This window comes from Marmota marmota, unplaced genomic scaffold (assembly GCF_001458135.2).
Source record: "Marmota marmota marmota unplaced genomic scaffold, marMar, whole genome shotgun sequence".
Lineage (NCBI taxonomy): Eukaryota > Metazoa > Chordata > Mammalia > Rodentia > Sciuridae > Marmota > Marmota marmota.
The window spans coordinates 9,219,158-9,232,275 of record NW_025999913.1 but is presented as its reverse complement, the minus strand read 5'-3'; the positions used below and the strand labels follow the sequence as shown (position 1 = coordinate 9,232,275).

Sequence of the window (13,118 nt, the reverse complement as noted above, 5' to 3'; positions counted from 1 at the left end):
AAAGCCGACATCAGCAACTTAGCAAGACCCTGTCTCAAAATACAACACGGGCTGGGGCTGTGGTTCCATGGTTAAATGGCCCTGGGTTCAATCCCAAGTTCAACAACAACAGAAAGAATATACACCCTTCTTTTGGAGATTTACAAAGCACAACAGCATCTCTGAGATTAAAACAATATGCTTGAGTCTGGTGAGCTGAGTTTTCCACACCAGTCTGACCTTGAAAACTTCACGGAATCCATTTCTATCCCACGGATTAAGCATTATGGGGAATACAAAAATTGACACAAACCTTCACACTGATCTTTAGAACGAGGTTTCCCACTAACCAGCTGTGGGGCCCTGTGTATGGCTAAGAAGCCCAGCACAACCTCCCTTCACTCAGAAGTCTCCGGCACGAAGAGGAACGCCTCTGTTGGCCTCCATTTGCAACAGGACTAGAATTTGACCAGACCGTATTTCCATTTGGCATTTAAAAAATGGGAGAATCTGTCTTTCCTGCCTTAGTACCTTAGACTGAATAGAGCGGTACTGACCTAGACATATTTAGAGGTTCGTCATCAAATTATTATTTTCCTATAAACAAGAAGGCTAATTTCAAGTTTTGCAGGGAGAAACCAAAACAAACATCCCAACAAAGAGTGACCCTGAGTGTTCCCAAGGGAGAAAAGTAAGAGAACATTTGTACAAGACCTAAGCAGAAGGTGCCTACTATGTCAATTTTCCTACCTACTTCCCAACTAGTCCCCATTCCTCTCCAATATATTTTAAACCCTAAGTCCAGGGCCCAGTTGTTCCTGTTGGATGCTCTGTGATCTCTACAGAGGACCATGGTTTCCTGAAAAGGATCTGGACATCCTAGAAGACCTCAGCCCAGCTGCCCCTATTTCAGTGCAAGTCTTCACCTTTGGCAGGGAAACAGCCATCACTCCGGGGTGCAGAGTGGCCTCCCGGAGATTGCATTTTGAGTGGGCCACAGCTCTGTGACCCACACGGGCTGAGAAGGGCCCAGCCAGGCACAGGTGAGGACACGCACAGCCGGAAGCAGGCAGCAGCCATGGTGCCGCCATCTGCTCCCCCAGCCCAGGGGACCCCTGTGCACTTTCACCTTGAGATAACCCGACTCCTGTCCTCCCGGTCCTGTGAGTCACACAGCCTGCTCGGTGCCCTCCTGGCTCCACCCATCCCCACAAGAGCAGAAAACCAGAAGAGCAGAGAAACGCATCGCCCTCCTCCTTCTGGAACCTTCCAGCCAGCGCCTTGGAAATAAAAGCACAAAGCCCCTGTGGTGTCTGTTTTTGAAAGATCTCCAACAACTGCTTCCTGCATCCTTTCAAGACCCTTTGGAAAGGAGCCTGATCCTCCCATCCCGTGCCCCCTTTTGCAAGAAGGAAATCCGAGGTGGGGCAGCCTGGGTTGTCTGTGGCCAGTTGGCACCAAGGCTGCTGGACCCAACTCCAGGAGCTCCAGAGCCAGGGGTGCTTTCTTCCCCAACCCTCCCCCTGAGGCTGCTAATTCCTTCTCTCTGGTAAACACTGCCAGGAATTGCACTCTGAGGATTATGCAATAAAAATAAGCCATGTTTGCTTTCTCAAACCGTGGTGGAAATCTTCCCAGCTAAATCTTGCTGTGACTTACGCTATGACATTTTCCAAGTTAAATTCGTCCCATTTCATTCATGGCTAATTACGTAGTCGGGGCTAGCAACGCCCGCTGACCCTTCCGTCCCCCACATGGCTTACGTGCTCAAGGCCACTGCTGGTGGTCCTTTGTACTTGTTTATAAATCCGGTGTGTGTGTTGGGGGTGGGGGTGAATTCCAGAACCTTCCACATTGTTAGGAGGACAGCGCAGTCACTGATCCAACTTCATGTTAAGCAGTTGTCTTTTCAAGAGAGGTGGTTGGTGATGTTGGCACGAGAAGAAACATTCCTCTGGAAACAGTCTGAGTCTAAAAATGCTGTCTTTCTCCTCATTTACGTAGGATGTAATGTGGTTCTCCAGCTAATTGGAACACTTTCCCCAAACCAGCTCTACCAAGGATGCACTAGACTCACACACCCCTCAGAATATATTTGGTGGTTCGTTATTTGTGCTGAAAGAGGCTCTCTTAGATATTTTGTCATCTTCACTGAATTAAAATTGAGGGTACAAATCCCCTGTCGTAGGGTCATGTTCACTTTCTAGAGGTGGAGGGATCACTCTGCAGTGCATCCCATGTCATTCGTCAGGGTGAGCAGAGGGCTGCCGGGGACTGTGGTGTCTCAAAACTCCAGACATCCACGGCGTGTGTCAGAGCAGACCCTGCCAACCCGGCCCCAGCCAAAGACTTTCTTCTCATCCCATTTATATAGGGGTTCTTCTAAAGGGCTCCTAAGTCTCTTTTTTTTTTCTTTTAAGAAATGACTGTTTGTTATATGTTTCTTGTCTTTTCTCTCTTGAATACAGATCCTCTTCTTCACGTATGTCCCCCTTTCTGCCTTCTAGAAAAGTCTAAATAATTAGCCTAGGCCTGCAGCCCAACAAATCCCGTATTTGCCAAGCATTCCAAGTTATTTCTATGTGCAGAGATTCAACCTCAAAGACCCCGGGTGAGGATGGAGGGACCCTCAGCCCATCCTGTCTCCTCCCCTTGCCAAAGGACTTTTTCTTTTATTCAGTTCTACTTTGGATCCTGGTGCTCTGGCCACAGGCTGCTTAACAGCGTGTGAACAATTTGCATCATGGCTAGTAGTAGACTGTGGCGTCACATTTGTTCTGGATGGAATACGTTAGGGCTCTGGGCAGGCAGCAAGGTGTGTTTACCCGGGAAGAGAGGCGCCCCTGCCTCCTGGCTTGTTTGACTTTACGGAGGCTGAAATTTGCAGAGTGCGTCTCCTGACGGCGCATCAGAGCCCTGACCATGCCTGTCACCAAGGTCTGCTTCCACCTATGTCCTTTCTTATGGGCTGATCGGTACAACAGCAGTTTCCAAACATATTAACAAACACGATATCCAATATCAGACAAGTGCATGCCCAGCAACAGATTTTATGTCTCTCAGGAAAGAACCTAATTCTGCTCTGTGCCCAGCCTGTCCGAGAAGGATGGTTGCTAAATGTGCAGCAGATTTCACTCCTCAAACTGTGTGTGCCAGGAGATCCCGGTGCCAACCCTTGCTGAGAACACCTTCAGGATCCAGAGGCCTCCCCACTGCACGCCTCTCGGTGATCTCGGCCAGCCGGGCATGGCTTCTCGGAAGCTGTGTTCCCATTCTCTCTTTTATTTCCCACTCTCATCAGAATTCCACTTGGTTTTGCTCTCCCCCTTTCTGCTTGCTCTTTCTGCTCATGAACTTGGAGCGGAGCAACTGTGTCGAGAAGGTGGCATGAAAAGGAGCCGAGGCTTCATTAGAGATTGCTACTGTCCTTGAAATAACATCAGAACTGAGGTGACAAAAGAGGCAGAACGGCACAGCCCTCAAGATGCGACTTAGAGAATGGGAACCGTCTTGTTCTCCCCCAAGAGCCACTGCCGGGGTTACAGCTTGTTTAGAAGATAATTATTTGATTTTATAATTACTTTTGTGGGTTGCGAAATAATTACTGTGTGGCACATCTCCATGTGCCAAAATAGCAGAGGCGATTGTTCTAAAGTTCACAGCGAAACAACAGAGTCATGATGGTTGGCTCTTAGGTGGGGTGCAGAAAGTCCCTCCCCTTTGTGAAGCATGCCAGCCCGAGGCCCACATAAAGGTCAGGTGGAGGTGGGGTTTCTAAAGACAAGGAGCACATGAACTCAGTTCATTTTAGTGTGTGTGTGGGGAGGTACCGGGGATTGAACTCAGGCCACATCCCCAGCCCTATTTTGTATTTTATTTAGAGACAGGGTCTCACTGAGTTGCTTAGTGCTTCACTGTTGCTGAGGCTGGCTTTGAACTTGTGAGCCTCCTGCCTCAGCCTCCCAAGCCTCTGGGGTTACAGGTGCGCGCCACCGCACTGGGCCGGGTTCTGTCTTTTTAGGTTGGTTTTCATTTTAAACCTGTCCCTCCAAGTACAGGCAGACATCTAAAAGTCCCTTTAAAAGACCAAAGGTTGGGCTGGGGTAGAGCACATGCCTAGCACATGTGAGGCCCTGGGTTCAATCCTCAGCACCACATAAAAAAATAGATGAATAAAATATATTTTTTTATATAAAAAAAAAGTTCCCTCATTAAAAAAAAAAAAGACTAAAGGTTGTGCAGGGCGTGGTGCACTCCTGTGGTCAAAGATACTCGGGGCTGAGGCAGGAAGATCACTTAAACCCAGGAGTTCATGGCAGCCGGGGCAATGTTGCAAGACTCCATCTCAAAAAAAAAAAAAGGCTGCAATTTGCCTGAGTGACACAGATACAGATGTCATTCGATACTGGATAATCTACAGGGTCTTTCACAATTCTAAGTTCAGATACGGTGCCACAATGATCAGGAGTGGTATTTTCTCATTATAAGAAGTTTGATGTGTCCAGGGATCATCACACTTTTTCCATAAAGGGTCACAGAGTAACCACTTGAGGCTTTGCCGGTCCCCATTGCTACCACTCAACTCTGCAATTGTGGCCTGCAGGCTGTCATAGACCCTCTGTGACAACTGTGCACAGCTGTGATCCAACAATGATTTACGGACACTGACGTTTGGATTTCATGTGCCTTGTGTCACACAATATTATTTTCATTTTTTTAAACCATTTGAATCTATCAAAAAAAAAATTCTCACCCTCCCAACCCCAAGGGAGGTGTCTTGGGCCAGAGTCTATGCACCCCTAACCTAGATGGATCTAGGCACCTCTGCAAAGCTCATTTTCCAGGTGGAACAATCTCAGGGCAGAAGTGATTCAAGGGCAGGTAGAGGGCAGCAGGGTCCCTCCTAATTCTACAGACACCTCTTCATCAGATCATTTTCTCTTTCCATTTTTATGAGTTAACACTTTGCATTGGGGTTTGGTTTTGCCCAAATTTGCCCAAAATGTATCACTGTCACATTTTTTCATTTAATTCATCACTTTAGGCAGTTAAATTTCAGTGGTCTACACAACTAATCCCTTCTTAGGGGTCTTGTAAAGAGTGACCCTCAGAGGCAGCCAAACCTGGCTGAGAAGGTGGCAGATGGAGCCAAAGGAACAGCCTGGTCACAGCAGCATCAGCAGGTGACCTGGGGACACTGTGGCCACTCTGTCTGAATTTGATTCTCTAATATGGTTACAGTAATAACTACAACTTTCAAGGGTTGTTCTGAATGTATGCAAGGAAATAAGATGAGAACTATAACATGTAAGTATACTTAAGCAAATGGTCTATCTAGGTTTCCTAAACTTACTGGTTTTCTTAAGTGGACTAAATTCACTCTTTTCTTGACCACCTGCTCAGAACCTTTTTAAAGTTCTCTCTCTCTCTCTCTCTCTCTCTCTCTTTTTTTTTTTTTTTTTTGTATTGGGGATTGAACTCAGGGGCGCTTAACCACTGAGCCACATCCCCAGCCCTTTTTATTTTTTATTTTGAGACAGAGTCTCACTGAATTGCTTAGCACCTCGCTAAGTTGCTGAGGCTGGCTTTGAACTTGCCATCCTCCTTCCTCAGCCTCCTCAGCCACTGGGGTTACAGTGTGCACCACGGCTCCTGGCTAACTTTTTATCTTAAAAGGTCCTCAAGGTGGCTATAATCCAAAACACCAACAGTAACAAGTATTGGAAAGGACACAGAGAAATGGGTCTTTCAAATCTTCATCACTGGCAGGAATAAAAGTAAAATGGAACAGTCACTTTGGAAAACAGTCTGGCCATCCTCAGATGGCTAAGCATGAAGGTACCATGTGATCCAGCCATTCTACTCCTAGGTCCATCCCCAAAGAAATGGAAATGTGCTTCTGTGCTAACGCTTGCATGTCAATGTTCACGGCGCCATGTTTTTAGTAGTCCAGAGGAAAAGCCACCCTGTGTCCATCAGCTGAAGAATGGGTGAATAAACATGACCTATCAAAACAACAGACCCAGTCAGCTATAGAAAAATCAAGTTCTGATACACGCCACAACATGGGGGAACCCTGAAAAACATCACCCTACCTGAGAAAAGCCAGGACCAGGGACCGTACACCACACGGTTCTATTTAGATGAAGTGCTGGGTATAGGGACATCTATAGGTTTCCTGGAAGGGATGGGGGGCGGGGGTTACAGGACAATTAGATGAACAGGCAAAGGGAACAAAGGATTTTGGGGAGACAGGATAATGAAAATGATCTAAAATTAACTGTGATGATAAATGCACAATTCTATGAATATACTAAAAGCCACTGAATTATATGCTTTGAATGAACGATTGTATGGTGTGTGCATTATATCTCAATAAAACTTCCCAAAAAAATCCCCCGGGGAGACTTGCACCCTGTCATGTAGCAAGTCCCAGCTGCTCAGCTTGGTAGCCCAAGGCCTCCACGTGTGGCCTCTACCCACTCCCGGGCTCCCTTCTCGTCACTTTCTAGCTGCTATGCTCTACCAACCCGTGTCCTTGTAGTCACTTTAACTAAAGAATATGCACCTCTTACCTATGTCTGTGATTAACAAAACAACATCTGTATTCATGGATCACACCTGGGCCTCATAGCCATGCACTGTGCTAGGCACTGGAAATAGAGCAGCAGAGGACAGAGACAGACGGGTCTGTAGACCCTCCCTGTCCCCTTGGGAAGGGACTCTTTCTTTCCCTCAGGCATCTCTGTCAGCCCAGTCCCACTCACCAGACACAAATGGCTCAGGGGCCCTCTCCCTCCCACAGGACCTCAGTGGCCGTCTCCCCCAGGAGGGAGATGGGTCCTCCACCTTTGTGCACACAATATCCCGGGCTTACCTGTCACAGCCCTATCCCTCACTGGACGCTGAGTTCCTCTTGGGTCACCCTTACCTCTCCCGCTGAGCATCAGGGTCACTGCACACAGCAACCCTTGACACACCAATAAACCAGTGACCGTGTTCTACCCTTCCTCTGGCCTTGGACCTAGAAACAGCAGGACCCTGAGGAATCCACCGTCACAGTACTTCTCTCTTGTGGTCTGGGTGATTTTTTTTTTCTTTGTACTGAAAATCTCTACAGTTCATTTCTTTGAATCCAACAAATAGCTCCTGGAGCTTCTCAGCTCCTGGTACTCTTACTAGACCATCCCAATGTTTGCCTCCTTGGACTAGAGTGCAGAAGGGAAGGTCACTTCTTCCCCCGTCCCTGGCTATGGGCCTTTAGCAGGATCCCATCAATGACCCTGATTCCATGACAACTACCCACTCTGATCAGGTGGCCATCCACAGCAGTACCAGATACACACCACCCTGGTGGCTCCCAGTTGGCTCGACACACCCGCTCCCTGTGAGCTGGATTTTCTCTCTTTTATTTATTTATTTTTATTTATTTATTTATTTTTTTAAGGTCTGGGAATTTGATCTTGTCTCCTTTAGATAGATAGGTCTATTTTATGCTAGAAATTTCACAAATATTTTAAATATTTTTTTTTCTCCTAAACTAAGCAAAGAGTTTCAGATGTGTGTAAAAATCGTCAGAAAGAAAGTTAGAATAGAATGGAAAACGATCACTGAAATTGTATGAGTTGAAACCTACGCTATAAATAAGACCCGTTGATTTTGTATTTCCTGTGCTTGAAAGTGTCTTGAACACATTCTGAGTCTGTAACAGCTGTAGAATGTGTCTTTTGACAGTTACTGCTCCAGGTCAAGGGGCCCCTCTCCTGAGCTATGAGCGGCCACCACAGGAACTCAGGATTTTCCCTTGTCTGGTCATTCCCAGAAATCCTGTCCTAAAACCCCACTCATATTTGCTCAAGAAAATTCAGGAGTGGGGAATCTGGGTGACGAATCTATGGGAGTTCGTTATTCTCGTGTGTCTACAATTTCTCCTGCTTTTTAAAAAGAGGAGTTAGCTCCAATGCATCACCTCTGTGAAGAATCCCTGTACTTGGTACTTAGTGGATGAAATCTAAACTCTTTTAATAACTGTTCTAAGCTTTTCCTAACCTTCTTGCCCAAGGTGGGACCCATCACGTTCTGCCTCCCCCAAATGATAACTTTCTCTCTTAGATATTTTCTTCAAACTTCTGTGCACGTACGTGTCTAACTTTTAATCTCCCTGTATGATTCTGTTTTATTGATTTTATTTTCTCAGCGCTTAGAGTGGCACATCAAAAATGACTGACAAATAGACTGGTTGGAAAAAAAAAATGAATTGCTCCATCAAATGTTCCAGAGTAACATGCGTCGTTCTCCGCCACATTCCACCTGCTATCAGTTAACCTCTTCCTGGACACAATGCTTCATCCATTTTTCCTGAAATGCCCTTCCTTACTTTACCTGGAAAACTCTTCCTGTAGGTCCTGGTACAAATGTCCCCTCCCTGGAAGGCCCTCCTGCTTCTTCATACAGTGAACAGTTTCCTCTGGTCATCTAGCAGTGTCCAAATTCCTCAAAGGCAACAGCTGCTTGATGTCACCAAGTTGAGGGGACCCTGAACATGCAGGCTGCTAGCTTTACCAACAGATGCAGGAGAATTGCGTGACAACCCAATTGCTAGAGGTCGTGACACCTCAATAAAATTCAAAGTTAATCTTGATGAGGATCCCTCCACTCTCTCCACCCCTTCCTAATATTCTGCTAACCCCTCTTTTGTTTATTTACTTATTTGTCTGAGATACTGAGACTGGAACCCAGGCCCCACACAGGCAGGGCAATTGCTCTACCATAGCTAGACCTGCACGCCAGACCCCACACCCTCTGCGTCTCTCTTCCCTACTGTCTCTTCCTCCCTGGGAAAGAATGAGACCTCAATCTGCCTACTTTTTGGATTATCCAGCTGACCAAAAAATGCTATATCATCATACAATCATGTACAGATGTAAGTTCTTTCTCTTAGAACATAAGAATATATATCTTAACTGCGAGCTATACAGAAGATGGGGTGCTTTCATCTTGGACCCAACCCAAGGAATTTAATTACAAAGGGGAACAGCAGTGTGGTCCAGCAAGAGGAAAAACCCAAGGCAAAGCTGAACTTGGCAGCAACATGCGAATGATAGAGATCACAGCGGATGTTCCTTAAGCGCCTCTGCTGGCCAGGCACCACGCGAAGTGCTTTGTACCAATTATCTCATTCAATCCTCATGATTCCCCGCAGTAAATAACATTATGATATCTCACAGCTACTCAGCTAGCAAGGGGTTCCAGGACCAGCTCTGGAGCAGTACGAGAAATGGCTTCCCTTCTCAAGGTCAGTTCTGGCAGCCCCGACATCAGAGGGTGACTTGACCTTGGAGGATCTCTGCCCTCATCCTGATGCTCCTTGCTTTTCTCACCTGCAGAAGAAGGATGGGACCCATGGAAATGCACAATGCACAAAGGCCATTCTGCTGGAAGACTCCTCCAGTCAACCTGACAGAGAAGTACCATGACCATTTGCCCTCATTCCAGAAGTTCTTGATGAGGATCCCTAGGAACATGTTAAATGTTTCTAATCCCTGAAGCAAAACGTGGAGATGCATCCAGCACACCAGTGGATTTGTGAATCTGTATGTGATTTTTACAGAACAGAAATCATATTTAAAAGACGTGAACACATCCTTGAACTACCACTGATCAATCACATGTGGAAGGCCCTGGGGCAGGAGTTACAATCAACATGACTGTTTCTAAAGGCACTATTCTATTACTCGTTAATTGTCACAGTAAAAATAAGACAGAAAAACTTCCAAATATTCCTAAAAACTGTTCAAATGTTTTATTTCTGTTGAAATCACATTTTCGTAATAATTATGAGTGTGTGTGTTGCTGGAGATCAAACCCAGGGCCTCAAGCATGCTAAGCTGCATTCTACCACGGAACTACACCTCTAGCCCACATCTTAATAATTCTTAATAACTATTGAGTCTATACTTCCTAAAGTAATTCCTCATTATTAGCCTTGAAAGGAACCAAATGAGAATAGAAAATGTGTACGAAATTATATACAGAAGTACTTTGCTTTCTAGATCTTCCTCTAAACCTGCTATTAATCCATTTGCAAATTAAATCACATTGACCTGTTCACTTCCAATATAAAATCTCAGTGATGACTTCTATTTTATAGCTTTACAGTGTACGCAACTTCTATTTAGCTATAAATTTCTTTCTCTCTATTCCTACCAGTCAGTCACCCTTTCTATCAGCTAGGGTAAAGGAAAGCTAAAAATAAAATAAATTGTTCCAGGAAATTTATAATTCTTTCTAATTCCTTACCTTAATAAACCTAGCTCATTGAGACTATACATATATACAACACACACACACATACACACGTGTGTGAACACACATCAAATATCTAATTAAATATCTAATTTTCTACGTTTGGTATAGGCGAAAGACACAATGTCATTTATTTTTAAATCAACTTGATAGCACTGTGGGAAACACTATGATTCTTTGTTTTTTCCTGTACTGGCTGTAGTAGCATTGAAATTGTACATAAATATGTTTCCTTATCTAAAAGTAGGCTCAGTGTTGAACCCAAACAGCCAGGAGGAACAGAAACACAAACTCTCTTGGCCATGAATGACGTGTGAATTGTACCACACAGTTTCTTTTAAAAGGAAAATCACTTAAAGTCAACAAAGCATCTTTAGTATTAGTTCATGGATACCAAGAACTTTTTTTAAACGCTTGAGTAAAAAAAGTAAAAAAGATAATTGCTAAAATGTAATTTCCCTTGTCACATGCAGCTCAACTAGCCAGAAATAATTTTTCTTTTAATGTTTATTCTATGTCAGCTGAATGCATTTAGTTATAGATTATCTTTAAATGGAAAGTATTAAAATTTTCTTTAAATACATTTTAAAAAGCTGACGTTTCATAGGAAAGGAAGTTAAGAATGGAGGAAGCTAAGCCACCAACACCCACATAAAATTTCTAGTGATTTCCATTGAGACAGTATTTCCCACCACTGCCACCAAATGGCCTCCTCAGTGCTGAATGAGAAACCAGGTATATTTAGGGTAAGGCCACAACAGAGGTGCACCCCATCTTAAGAAACATCTCCCTCCAGTGAGTCCTACCCAACAGGTATGTTGGGGAAATGCATTGTTGCAAACTTGACCATACATTTCCTTTAAAACAGCTGGTGTTCTGGGCATACAGGAAAAAAAATGCTCAAATTTCAAATTGCTTCTAGAGAATGTATCTAGTGAAGCAGTCACTCACTACAAATTTGAATTCTCTTCACTTTTGCAGTGGGTGGCGCTGCTTTGGGCTCTGGCAATAAGAGGCTTAAACTGACCATCCTCTATTCCCACTAGTAAGTGAGCATCACACACATTCAATAGGAGGATGAACAGTACGGAATTGAGCAAAAATTCGGCACTGCAACATGTGGGCTTCCCTGTAGAAGAAAGTATGGAAATTAAATACTTTAATCCTGTCAGGTGATAAAGTGAACATGCATAGATTTCTCCGTAGGGCATTCTGAAGTGTTTGAAGCTCTATGTTATAAGAAGAATTATGTGCTGTATGTCAAGACATACACCTGCCCTACACCATGTGTTTACCAGTGATGAGTTCACAATGACAGAGACATAAATCCTTGAATGTACACATGTCTTTCCTTACTGTCGCAGTATTTAGAGATACTAATTTATTAAGTTGATAGCAGCCCAGCATCCCTTAACCACCTCGCTTCACATGAAATTTAGGGGAGCTCTTTGGCTTGCACACGACCAGGCTCACCTGGAAGATGATGCCCCATTCCCTTCCCCCACCTCCCCACATTTGGCCATCAGGCATCATTCCAAGAGGGACCAGCAGCAGCACTCCAAAAAACTCAGCCATGTTTCACTCTAAACAGACATCATTCCACAACTCCACCAGTCTCTAGGTCTCTGAGTGCCACGGTGGCCAAGGCCAAGTCACCTCTCCAAAGGTTGGGGAAGCAGCCTATTTGGGGTACAGTTCAATCAACACAGTGACTGACATTGAATCAGCACCTTGGCTTGCATCCTGTGCTCTGTTACACTCTCCGGGAAAGGTCTGGCTTTGGATCATCTGATGAATCCATTTGTACTCACAGGTCCTGTGTCCTCGGCTCATACAGCCATCATGAGTCAAACACATGGAAGCAGGCATGTGCTTCTCAGAAACCAATACCTTTCCCAAACTGAACGGGAGTAGCTAGTGTTCCTGCCTGCCCTCCTCCAGCATGGTCCCTGTTTCCCTCTGGCCGTCTCTTGCCAGTGCTCCACAGCCTCTCTTGTAGTTTAATCAACGAAAACTATAATTACGCGAGTAGGACTCTCATTTTGAAGACATTAGCCAAGCCACAGTCACTTCATTACTCTGCACTTCTGAGGCCCACAAAGAACTGCAGGAATCCTAAGTAATATTTGTTCTTCCAAAGGGAACAAGAGAAACCTGCCTGGCTGATAGGAAGATCTGCCTCCCAAGCAGGTTGTCTGTGTGGAGAGAAGAGGGGCTTCAGGCCAGGAGGCAGCTAATGCTCTGCCTGTAAAATCTGCTGTCTAAAACTTTTGCGCGACCTTCAGTGGTCCTCCTGGACTCTGCTCTGTGAACTGCTGGGGAACTGCCTGGAGGCTCCCGCCAATGCACCGCCACAGAGGCGCGTCCACATCTGCAGAGCCTGCGAGCGCCAGCTGTTACTCTTCCTGGCTCCCTCTACCCAGTTACTAGCAGCCCAGCACCCTTCACCGCCTGGCTTCACATGGGATTTAGGGGAGCTCTTGGCTTGCACACGCCCAGGCTCACCTGGAAGATGCTGCCCCACTCCCTTCCCCCTCCTCCCCACATTTGGCCATCAGGCATCATTCCAAGAGGGACCAGCAGCGGCACTCCAAAAACCACAGCCATATTTTACTCTAAACAGACATCATTCCACAACTCCACAAGTCGCTGGGCGCCACGGTGGCCAAGGCCAAATCACCTCTCCAAAGTGAAGCCCCCCGCCCCCAAAGAAGCCCACAACCATAATGCAGCCCAGCAAATCCTAAATCCTATCATAGGGCAAGGACGGGAAAACAGTTAAGGAACCCATGGAGGGGGGAAAGCAGGTGGACCACCTTTTTTTTTTTTTTTTT

At 45.4% G+C, this 13,118-nt stretch overlaps 1 protein-coding gene across 11 annotated transcripts in view; it reads right to left on the bottom strand.

The window, feature by feature from the left end:
• Positions 1 to 13,118, bottom strand: part of Phactr1 (phosphatase and actin regulator 1) — a 500,641-nt gene that overhangs the window by 217,669 nt on the left and 269,854 nt on the right. The gene's annotated exons all lie outside the window — the stretch shown is intronic.